General features: G+C 52.7%; 1 long non-coding RNA gene across 1 annotated transcript; it reads right to left on the reverse strand.

The window, feature by feature from the left end:
- On the reverse strand, positions 1–11,796 carry LOC103221605 (uncharacterized). Its single transcript, XR_493060.3, has 2 exons — positions 8,639–11,796; positions 1–1,011 (listed from the first exon to the last, which is right to left on the reverse strand). It is a non-coding gene; the product is annotated as an uncharacterized lncRNA (long non-coding RNA).
- Between the last annotated feature and the right edge of the window lie 473 nt (positions 11,797–12,269).

Here is a 12,269-nt window from a genome sequence, read left to right on the forward strand (position 1 = left end):
TACAAGGAATGGACATGCTCAGTTTAATGAATTATTTAGCCAGCGCCTGTGAAACACCACCCACAATGCCTGGTGCCCCTGTGTAGTCCACAGAGCCTGGCTATAACCAGTTTCCCAGGGACCCCATCAACACCCACAGACGGGGCACTCCAGACACCGTGTGCCTCTCGCTTCCCGGATTCATGGAAACACAGAGACCAGGAATGGGGCAGAGCCCACACATAGGCTTTGGAACCTAGAATTTCCCATCAGTTCAACCCCAAGCTTGACTGCAACTCCCATTCTAGTGAATTGAAGGAACAGAAAACACACCATTTCCCCTTTCTGGGAGGGGGGTTTCCGTACCCGGCCTCCTCCAGTGAGTCTTGGCTGGGGGTTGGGGGTTGTCCCTAGTTAAAGTCAAGGAGAACTGTGCCTTCCCTGCATCCCTGCTAAAAATAACCCGAGGCAGTGTTGCTGCCACTGAGCAGCAGGAAGGACAGAGTCATGTTTTGCTTTAAACCTAGAAGCAGCTCGGCAGTTGGGGGCTAGGGCGGGGTGGGAGAGCAGACTAGGGATCTGAGAACCCTGGCTGTGCTCTGTGCACCCCCACCCCCAGCTGCAGCTGGTCTTCCGGGGGTGCCTGGGAGGGGTATGTGTGTTAGCGCGTGCACGCGCATGTGTGGTGACAGGGCCTCCCAGCAGCAGAGCAGGAAGCCAGGGAAGGCTGGGAATGGGTGGGGAGGGGTCTCTGTCCTGCTAACTGGAGCATGCAGCTGGAGGGCCCGGTGTCACGTACTCCATGGGGTCCCTACCTCCTCTGAGAAGCGTTCTGTCCCTGCAGCCCACGCCGGGCTCCCTGGGGGTCGGTGAGGCTAGCCTTCTGCAGCGTGGCTGCCTGCCCCTCGGGGGCTCCTTGAACACACAGGGCTGGGGATTGTCGCTTCGTAGTCCCTGTCTCTGGCTTCTGCTCTGCCCAAATAGATTGTGAGGTCCTCAAGGGTGGGTGCAGTCTGGCAGTGAGGAATTTCCCTGGAAACAGGAAGTACAAGATGTGTCAATGTAGGATCCTAGCAGAGGAGTGAGAGGCTGGGTAAAGGGAAGGGAAGAGGCCCTCCTGGCTGCTCACTCTTGCTCTCTCCTCCCACCACTCCCCTGCCTGTCTCATGCATCAGAGGCCTCACATTGTTGGTCTCTCTTTCTCTGTGCATGTTTTGGGTCCCCAGCTGCTTGGAGCCACCATCATCCTGCAGTTGGCCTCCATTTCCCAAGGTAACAATAAAGAAGAATCACCATTAATTTCACAGGTATGCCATTCCAGGCACTGTGCTAACCCTGATGTGGATGATCTCATTTAATCCTCCCAGCAAGCCTGTGATATTGGAATGATTACAATTCCTCCCTATTTACAAATTAGGAAACTGAGGCTTAAAGTGCTGAAATGCTAGTCTAGGATCCCACTGGTAGTACATGACAAAGACAAGACTTGAAGTCATGTTATGGAACACAGAGCATGTCCAAGATGACTGTCCAGGAGACAGTAAGAATTTTAGGGCCGGGTACAGTGGCTCACGCCTTTCATCTCAGCACTTTGGGAGGTTGAGGTGGGTGGATCACCTGAGGTCAGGAGTTTGAGACCAGGCTGGCCAACATGGTGAAACCCCGTCTCTATTAAAAATACAAAAATTAGGCAGGTGTGGTGGCAGGCGCCTGTAATCTCAGCTGCTTGGGAGGCTGAGGCAGGAAAATTGCTTGAACCTGAGAGGTGGAGGTTGTAGCGAGCTGATATCATGCCACTGCACTCCAGCCTGGGAAACATGGGAAACAGAGTGAGACTCTGTCTCCAAAAAAAAAAAAAGAGAATTTTAGAAATTTGACCATTCTAGATAATTTAGGACACATGGTTGCTGAACTTGATGCTTTTATTAAAAAAAAACACACACACATACGTGCACACACCCCAAAATACCCCAAAAATAGTGGCTTTTTTTTTTTTTTTTGATGGAGTTTCGCTCTTGTTGCCCAGGCTGGAGTGCAATGGCATGCTCTCGGCTCACCACAATCTCCGCCTCCTGGGTTCAAATGATTCTCCTGCCTCAGCCTCCCGAGTAGCTGGGACCACAGCCATGTGCTACCACACCCGGCTAATTTTGTATTTTTAGTAGAGACGGGGTTTCTCCATGTTGGTCAGGCTGGTCTCGAACTCCTGACCTCAGGTGATTTGCCTGCCTCGGCCTCCCAAAGTGCTGGGATTACAGACGTGAGCCACCATGCCCAGCCGACAATAGTGGCTTTACAGCCAAAATGTGTACTCCCAGTTGTGATTCTGATCAACAAACTAACATTCCTGACCAAGCCTCAGTTTCCATCTCTACAAAATGGGTATAATAATCCTTGCAGAGGATTACTGAAGAGTGGTGGATTTGAACCCAGACTTTTTTCTAAACCTGGAAAACACAAAGCTCTTTCATGCCTTGAGGACTTTGCATGTGCTGTGCTGTTTCCTGTGCCTGAAACCCTCAGCCTGCAGATGTTCACATGACTGGTTTGTTCTTGTCAACCAGGTCTCAGCTCAAACATAACCTTCCTCAGAGCAGCCTTCCCTGACTACTCAGCAGACGCCCATCACACTCCATTGCATCCCTGTTTCATTTTCTTATTTGCACATATCGTGATCTGAAATTTTCTTTCTTTGTTCTGTTTGGTTTTTTATGGCCTGTCCCCTTCCCAACTGCCAAGGATATACGTTTCTTGAAAGCTGGAACCTCTGTGGGGTTTAATGACCCATTCATGGTGCTCAGAGCAGCACCTGGCAAACATCAGAGCTTGCTAAACATTTATGAATGAATGAATGAGCTTTGGAAATAGCATTATATTTAAGTGACTAACTCTCACAGGCCTTGCTGAGGGCTGTGAATGTGGGCTAATGGGGGATCAGAGGAGAGTGCTTTGGGCCTGGCTCTGACCCAGACTCAGCTCTGAAGCTCCCGGGCTGCAGGGAACCATGAGGCTGCCTGGGCTTTCGGCTGCTCCAGGATAAAGGTCAACTCTTGTTGGAACACGAGGTTCTGCACCATCTGGGCTTGCCTGCCTCTGGCCTCATCTCCCCGGGCTCTCCAGCCTGCACTCCATGTCCCGCCAGACCAAACAACTCCCAGTGCCCACCAGAGAACACCGGGCTGCTTCACGCCTGTATGCTTTTATACACACTGTTCCTTCTACCTGGAACGCCCTGCACCCTTGCTCTGCCTGGCCAGTTCCTCTCTCCCTGAACCTTCTGCTCTGGTCACACCCAGTCCCCAACTTCCCAAGACATTATAATGATCTGTTTTTAAGTAAACTAGGGACTCAGACTTCCCAAGTAGCCCATAGGAGGGCAGCGACCAGGTTTTGTATCCCCAGTTTGTAGCACAATACTTGGCACACACACAGTAGGTGCTTAATAAATGCTCAGGCATGGCCAGGCGTGGTGGCTCACACTTGTAATCCTAGCACTTTGGGAGGCCAAGGTGGGTGAATCATGAGATCAGGAGATCGAGACCATCCTGGCCAACACAGTGAAATGCTGTCTCTACTAAAAATACAAAAAATTAGCCGGGCGTGATGGTGGGCGCCTGTAATCCCAGCTACTTGGGAGGCTGAGGCAGGAGAATTGCTTGAATCCAGGAGGCGGAGGTTGCAGTGAGCTGAGACCACACCACTGCACTCCAGCCTGGGCAACAGAGAGAGACTCTGTCTCAAAAAATAAATAAAAATAAAAATAAATAAATGCTCAGGCACAAGTGTTAGACTTTGGTTCCTAGGGCATTAACTCAATTCCTGGGACACACAGTAGGTGCTCCATAAGTACCCACTGGATTAACAAGGCTGAGCAATCTGATACTGGAAGAAGCTTGGGACAAGGTGAGGCATAGGGCATGGGGGTAGGAACAAATGGAAGATGCTTTCTGGGAAACAAGATGGTGTCAGAGGGAAGAAAGCAGAAGGGATCTTGGGAAAATTCCCAGAAGACTGGAAATATAAAAAGCAAAAATAAAAAGTAAACACAGATAGATGGAGGCAAACAGGACTCTCAGTGAACAAGGAGAGAGAAATTCAGAAGGAAAGATAAACAAAGAAAAATGAACTCAGAGAAAGAAAAAGTTCAGAAAGACAAAATGTGCCCATGAAAGCCATAGAGGACAGATTGCCAGAGACCAGGACAGGCCAACTAAATACATTATGTCTGGTGTTCCTGCTTCATCCCCTGGGGGTAGGCAGATAAGGTTGGCATGGGCAGCGTGGTGCTGTGGTCCCTTCCTCGGGTGATAGGGCTGAGTGAAAGCCCACACATCATCAGGACATCTTGGAAAACTTTTCCTCTCTTAGCTCAGGAGAGGCCCTGTGATAGGAAACAAAGCACCCCAGACAGCAACTACAAACCTAGTTTCTTGCCCTTAGGCATGCAACTTAGCTGCTCTTGCCTCAGTTTTCCCAGCAGGAAAGTGGGTCTGATTCTTACTTTAGAGGCATATTAAGATCATACTGAGTTAAGGCAGGTACATTAAATGTACACAGCCTGATACAAATGCCAGGGATTGACATAATGGTGGTGCTTTCTCCCAAAGGTCTGCTGTGAACAGGTCCTAAGAGAGGCTGTGTCACTGTCACTGGGTGCCACACACAAACCTGACTTCAGAGCCCCGGAACCCAGGCTCAGCCCTTGGTTTCTGGATCCCAGAGCCAAATCAATACAACCAGACAGTTTATTCCTGGGTGAAGGGTGAGGGGCAGCAGGCATGCCAAGCAGCCAAGAGACACACGGAGCCCACAGCCAGCAGGCCTGTCTGTCCAACTCCACTGCTGAGACTGTCCTCTGGGGCCTTGCTAGCATCCAGATTGCTGCCTGTCAAATGGGCTAAAAACAATTTTCTAGCTGTCAGATCACACCTCAAGGCATGTAGGAGCTCCAAGGAGGCAGAGTTCTCCTTCATTTGAAGGGAGGAGGGAGTAAGACTGGAGGCTTGAGAAATAGAGGATTTGCATTTTAGGTACATAATCTGAGCAAACTCAAAGACTATTTTGAAGTGCGGGCTTTGGCCAGGTGTGATGGTACACACCTGTAATCCCAGCTACTTGGGACATTTACTCAGGAGGCTGAGGTGGGAGGATTGCTTGAGCCCCAGAGGTTGAGGCTGCAGTGAACCATGATCTCCCCACTGTACTCCAGCTTGGGCAACAAGGTGAGACCTTGTCTCAAAAAAAAAAAAAAAAAAAAAAAGTGCTGGCTTTGGTGTCAGACAGACCTGAGTGTGAATCTCAGCTGAGCTCTGTTGTTTTTCTGAGCCTCAGTTTCCTTAACTGTCAAAGAGGGCTAACCATAGCATCCACACCCCAGAATTGTTCTGAGGAGTAAATGAGATCCTGTAAACAAAGACCTGAACCTCAACCGTGGGTCTAGTAGTGAGTCTCCTGCGCCACAGCCTTTGGGTTCCAAACACTGGTGGGGGTTGCTGTGCAGAGATAATTCTCCATATAAGCAATCAAGATTAGCCATCGATGTGAATAACAATATCCCATGCTCCTGCGGGAGGAAGGCCAGATCATAAACATATTGATCTCTCAATATCTAAGCCACTTTGAGGAGATTAAACTGGTCACAACTCAGAAAATCATTGAGAAATCATCAAGCATCAAATTCCATTAGGAATGTGTGACTCCTGCGGGTGACAGTATAGGTAGATTCCCCTCCCTGCCGCCAGGCCCCCACCTCTGCCTCTGTTCTCTGTGACTGACAAGGAAGGATCTGTGATTACCAGGTCTGCCAAGCTTTTGGAGGCAACTTACATAGTGCTGTCACTGGGCTTGTCTAGCTGGGCTTGGGAATATTGCTAAAATGCTTGGGAAACAAGGCTAGCAAGGGGAGAGGGATCAGCCTCAAGGGTCCAGAGAAACTCCAGACCTGGTGTGGAGATTCCATAGCTTTAGAGGCAGTTTCAAGGGTGGGTAATGGGAGAAAGGACTGGGGACTTCACCCTTCTGGAGTCTAACTTCTACAGGGTCTCTCTGCACCTCACCCTCCCACCCCCAGCAAGAGTTTAGAACCTAAAGACTGGGAGTGGGAAGCAGGAGACTCATTTCTTGATCCATGGGGGGTTGGGGAGCCCAAGTGGAAGATGGGGAGATGAGAGTAGGGGTAACTGACAGCAGGATGCCACAGCTAAAGAAGGAAGTATAAATATAAAGCGGCCAGCGTAGGACTGGACAGAGGCCATATGAAACACACGGTACATTCCGGCCCCAGCGTAACAAACTGTACCAGCCTTTTTGAGAGCTGTGAGCACTAAAAAGGGGAGGGAAGAGAGCAGAGGTTCCTTCGAGGTTGGCCCTGCCTCCTCCTCCCCCACTTCTCCCACAGCTCGGGGCACCGCAGGGAAAGTCCTGATGTTCCTTTTGCAACCACAGGAAACCTACCATCCCTGCTCACACTCTGTACCCTGTTCCTCTCAGCAGCTCCAGACTGGGAAGGAGCAATAAGTGTGTATGCATGGGGTGTTTGGGGGAATGTGGGGTGCAGACAGCCATAGCAGCCTAGGTGACACCCGGAAAGGCGGCAAACATCACTTGGATACTGACTGGAAGTCACAGCCTGTAAGGGCTGCAAGAGAGGCACAGATGACGGCGAGGAAGTGCCTTGTCCAAGGTCACACAGGCAGTTGTTCACCAGGGTGGGACCAGAGTGCATCCAGAACTAGGCAGTGCTGGGCAGCTCTCTTGGGTGTAGTATGTAGGAGTGGCAGGCCAGAGAACAGACAGGGCCCAGGGACTGAGGGTGGGGAGCCCAGATCCAAGGCTGCCTCTGTGCTCTGGTTGGCTTTGAGAAGGCGGGCCTGGCTTGGGCACCGTCCCCTCCCAGCCTCCCAATCCTATCCCCCCAACCTTAAATATTAGAGATAATGCATGTGAAGTGCCTAGCGTGGAGGTTGTTTTGTGGTGATGTCAACCAGAATGAGTCACATCCACCCCTCCCCTCTCCTCCTCCTCCACACACACACACACACACACACACAGCTCAAGGCCTAGAACCTCCTGGGATCTTTCTCCCATATCACCACCTTCTTTCTTCTGAGTCCCTATAGCTATTACACACATTTGGTACTCACCACCTGCTGGCTTGGGTTATTATTTAACCTAACATGCAGGGTGTTTGTCTCTTCAATTGCCCAAGGGGAGGATATCATTTCAATACACCCAATATTTATTGAACATGAACTCCGGTGCCGAGCCTGGCCTGTGGGGGATGAGTTGGAATGGTGGCAGGAGGCGGGGGCAGTAGAGGAGAGGGCTCAAAGAAGAAGCAGACTTTGTTTCTGCCTCAAGGACTTTCTAATCTGGTTAGAAGAACAGGATTAGTAAACAGATCGCTAGAATATGAGACAGGCCACACGCTGTGCCGTGAGAAAGGTACAAACTGAGTGTGCTAGGCGTTCAGAGGAGACGGGAATCAGATTTGGCTGGCACTGTTTCAAGGAAGCTTTATGAACTGGAGCAGCAGAGATGGGTAGACAGGGAGGACGGGCACTCCTGGCATGAGAAACGGCACAGCAAACTGTGGAGGTGGGAAGGAGAGAGAACAAAGGACTTCAGGACTGTGTCTTAACCTCATAGTGACATTCTCTAGCAGGACCCAACACAGAGCCTTCCTCATGGCAGACGTGCTATATAAATGCTTTGTCCCCTCCCTGGTTTGGAGACAGTGGGATCTTTAGGACCAGCACTTAGTGATGTCTTTCCACAGAAGGATGGGTAAGGAGAAAACGTGGCTCTGAATAAACCGGGGGTTTGGAGCTAAACACAGGGAAGGGTCAGATTCCAGGGTCAGCTTGGGGTCGTCTTCCTTGGCCTTGCCCTTCTTCCACCCTGTCGTCCACACCCACCCGCCAGTGTCTGGGCTCTCCCTACTCCCGGCGTCCTGCCAGGGATTTCCCAAACCGTCCAAAAGGGCTGGGCTTGGTTTGCCAGCCCCGGGAATCCCTGGAGTCTCCGTGTTCCAGGCTGCTGTGAAGGATCAGGGAAGGGAGGCTAGGAAAGGGGAGGCTCCTCCTGGGGATTGCTTGAATTGGCCCCCTCAACACGGGCTTCCGTTGTCACATGACTGCGTCCCAGGTCTCGCAAGTCTGGGGCTGGCGAGCTCCAGCTATCCTCCTCTTGCCTCCTGGACTGAGCGCTGGAGAGGCACGGACTGAGCGCTGGAGAGCGCTGGCGGCAGCTTGGGTGGCTCCTTCTGCTCGTAGAGCTCCCCACACCTGCTCCCTCCCCCAGCTGTGCTAATCCAGGCGCCACCTAAGCCTGGGGTACCCAACCAGGGGCAAATGGGGGATGGTTAGGCCTGGGTGCTCCAAGGCCGGTGAGTGGGCAGGGCTGCGAGGCCCACGCGCACCCCGGAGGTTGCTCGCCAGACCCTGCCCCAGCGTGCAATCGCATGGTTGCGGCGGCCGGGAGGCTGCGCGCCGAGCGCAAGCCGCGAGCACAAACAGGGCGAGGAGGCTGGTGTGAGCGCCTGGGCCCGCTGCCAGCGCGCCGGGGCTGGAACACAATGTCCCGAGCGGGCGGGCGGGCGGGCGAGCGCGAGCGAGAACAGCCTGACTCAGCAGCTGGGTAAGTGGGTGTGCTCGCTCACCAGATCAACCGCTCTTGCAGCCTGCGGTCAGCGACGACCCGGCACTCGGCGGCTCCCTGGAACGGGAGGGGCGAGCGTACGGCCCGCTCCTCTGCTTGCGCCCGAGCCTACCGCGCTGGACCTCCACGTGGCCGGTTTGCGCATCTCTCTGCCATCTAGCCCCTGTAATAAAGCGTCTCCCAGCCCCCAGCCTGAGCGCAGCAAGCTCTGCCCACCTGGGAGGAGCACTCTCCTCACCCCACCCGACAGGTGTGGCCAGGCACACAGCTGCTGTGTACATGTTCTGTTTTCCCCAAACCTCACCCCTCTGGGACGCCTCGGAAGGTCTTGGCATGGGGGATGTAACTTTTAGTTGCAAACAGAGGTGGGAGTTTGTTCTGGGGTAGTGGCCGAGTAGGGAGCCGAGGAGGGGGATCCTAGGAGAAAAGTGGGACATAGGGCAAGAGGATCTCACCTATCTCTGTCCTCAGCTGACCCAGAGTTCAGAGTCTCTTCCTGCCCCCTCCCCTCAAAACCACAAGGCCCCTGAAGATTTCCTCCTCGGAGGGAGGGACAGGCAGGTGGTGTGGTGTTTTGAAGCCTGAGACCCTGCTTTTCTGCCCCCACCCCCAAACCACAATAAAGACCCAGGAATCCTGCCACCTAGCCACAAAGCTCCTCCTTCCACCTCTATGCAGGGGAAATGGGGTCCCATTTGGGGTCCCCACTGGGGACTTATGCTGTCCCTATGCTGTCTCCTGGCGTCTTGTGGGGCCATTGTGATGATGACAGCAGCCCAGAGCAGGGCTCTTCCTGGGGATGGGGACCTGTCCCACGTCCCAGCTTCCTGGGGTGCCTGCGCAGTGCCCTGAGGGATGCTTTGTGCCTGGAGAGTGCCAGGGCAGGCGGGGAGGAGTGGTTCCGGGAAAGGCCCTGGCAGGCAGCATAGGCCTGGGCTCCAGGGCCTTTGAGGGTGGGCCTAGGGGAGGGACCTCAGGCTGCTGAAGTGCCTTACCTGGGCCTCCTGCCATCTGATGGCATCTCTGGCACTCTCTGTGGCTAAAGATGCCAACACAGGCCTGAGCCATGGACCCCCTTCCCATACATACATCACACTTCCCACACAGGCTCTCACCCAGCCAATGCACACTGCATCTCCCAGTTGGGAGGCACCTTCACTGCCATCTACTCCCACCTTCTTCCTGATGCTTGAAATCTGTCTGTGATCCCAGGTCAGTGATTGCTCGAGGCTATGACAGGGACACTCTCAGACAGCAGCCCACTGCTCTTCTGGACTTCCCTATCTCCAAGTCCAGTCACCTACGGGACACCTGCCCTTACATGGCCTAGAAGTGACTGAACTCATATTCATGTCCCTCACACCAGCTCCTCCCCATTGCCCACCATGACCCTCCCAGTCCTGAAACTCACTGCAAAGGTAGATTAATGTTTAACTACTTTCTCTCCTTCATCATCTTTATATCTGATATCTTATCAAATTCTTCCCTTTGTTGCTTTTATTTCAAAATATATTGTTTGTTCATTACTTTTCTCCTTCACCCTTTCCCCTCCAGCCCCATAGATTCCACCTTTGGCCCAAATTCTAACAGCAGCTGCCACACTGTCCTTTCTTTTTCCTTCCTCCTACACACCCTGCTGGAATAATCTTTCTCAAACATCATTTATTGTGTATGTTATCAACTTCAGACTCCTCAACCAAGCACAGTGAGTACACTAGCTAACCTGTGTATTCTCTGTGAGATGGGACCTGAATTCACTCATGGCATGTCCAGGCCACAGGGTTGAGTGCAGTGCCTCCTGCACAGCAGGAGGGCAGCAAATGTTCCTCAAGTGACCCATCCATTTGGTGGTGTTCCCTTTCCACCGTTCTGATTCTCTCTCCTGCCTTGGTCTCCCCAGTCCCATCAAGCCTATTGGCTTCCCAGTGCTCACTGGGGCCCTTTTGTTTTGAAGGGCCACTGTTTTTCATTTCCCCACAATCTTAGGTGGCTGGAGGGGGGGAGCTGGTGGGGAAGGGAGAGGCTGACATCCAAGTTAATATCAGGAAGGTTGTGGCAAATACCAACTGCAAAACCTTGGGTGCAGAGTAGAATGAGGGCAGATGCCTGCTAGGAGTCCCTGTTCAGTAAGAGACAAAACCACAGAGGAGGGCAGAAGGTGGAAAGGAGAGTGGCATAACTAGTGGCTTCCCTCTGAGCCTGTGAGCTGCCTTTAATCTTTTCCTTTCTTTTTTTCTTTTTTTGAGATGGAGTCTTGCTCTGTCGCCCAGGGTGGAGTGCAGTGGGGCGATCTCGGCTCATTGCAACCTCTGCCTCCCAAGTTCAAGCAATTCTCCTATCTGAGCCTCCCGAGTAGCTGGGACTTCAGTTGAACACCACCACGCCCAGCTAATATTTGCATTTTTAGTAGAGATGGGGTTTCACCATATTGGTCGGGCTGGTCTCAAACTCCTGACCTCAAGTGATCCACCCGCCTCAGCCTCCCAAAGTGCTGGGATTACAGGAGTGAGCCACCATGCCCCACCTAATCTTTTTTATGTTTTATTGCTTAGTTATGTCCTGCAGTATTTTAAACCTTTTCTCCCATAGGCTGTAGGCTTTTTAATGGCAGGGACAGTGTCTTTTATTTATTTGACATCATCTACTTATTTTGAGAAGCGGGCACGAAATACTTTGGAGGGCACATAAAACTTGGGTCTGGATCCTGGTTCCAAAACTTAGCTGTTTGGCCCTGGGTAAGTCTCTTAACCTCTCTGAGCCAGTTTCTTCGTCTGTAAAAGTCGCTAGTGACACTCGTTTTGCAGAATGAGGGGCAAAAATTACAGAGAATACAAAGCACCAGGAAAGTGCCTGTTGTACCCAATAGTTTATATTCCTTCCCCGTATGGTTGGAGCCTTTTCTGAATTGGGAGAAAGGTGTTCCTTAACTACTGCCCATACTGGGACACTTTAAACTTGAAAAGGGGCACTGTTAATAATTATGTCCGTTCCAGGGACGCAGAGCCACCCTACCGTAGTTCACAACAACTGGCAGGGTTCGGATGGCACGCAATATCCCAGTGCCTAAGCACAGCCCCAAGCATAACGCTCAATAAATGCCTGTTGAATCAAAGAGCGAACAGAAGCTGACCCTCACTCCGTTTTTTGGACATCATTGACTGAAGCAAATTGAAAAGCCCGCCCCTGCTGCGACCCCACCCCCACCCCGTCCCAGAGCCATCGGCAGCCTCAATTCCCTGAGGTCTGCCCTTCAGTAGCCCACCGTCCCGCCCCCGGTTGCCTTGGCATCAGTGACGTCGCCGAGGGGCGTGGCCTCTCTCCATCCTCTGCTGGTGCCCTGGGCCCCTCCGCATCCGAACCTGGGGGGAGGATGAGGTTGGTGGCCCTTGACCCTACTCGGCCCCCCGCCGGGCCAGCATCTAAGCCCGCCTGGCCGCCTTTCTTGGGCGCGCAGCTGTCTCGAGTGTGGGTACCCATCTCCACCCCCACCCTTACCCGGGTGAACTAGCGGGGGTTCTAGAGTGCCGGGTCCCGGTGAGCCCTCTCCACCAGCTGCGGGCTGAAGGATCCTGAGAACCTGGGCCCAGCGCTCAGCTCAGGCCCGCCCCTTCCCGGGCAGCCCCCTCGCTCCA

The sequence above is a fragment of the Chlorocebus sabaeus genome, chromosome 17 (genome assembly GCF_047675955.1).
Source record: "Chlorocebus sabaeus isolate Y175 chromosome 17, mChlSab1.0.hap1, whole genome shotgun sequence".
Lineage (NCBI taxonomy): Eukaryota > Metazoa > Chordata > Mammalia > Primates > Cercopithecidae > Chlorocebus > Chlorocebus sabaeus.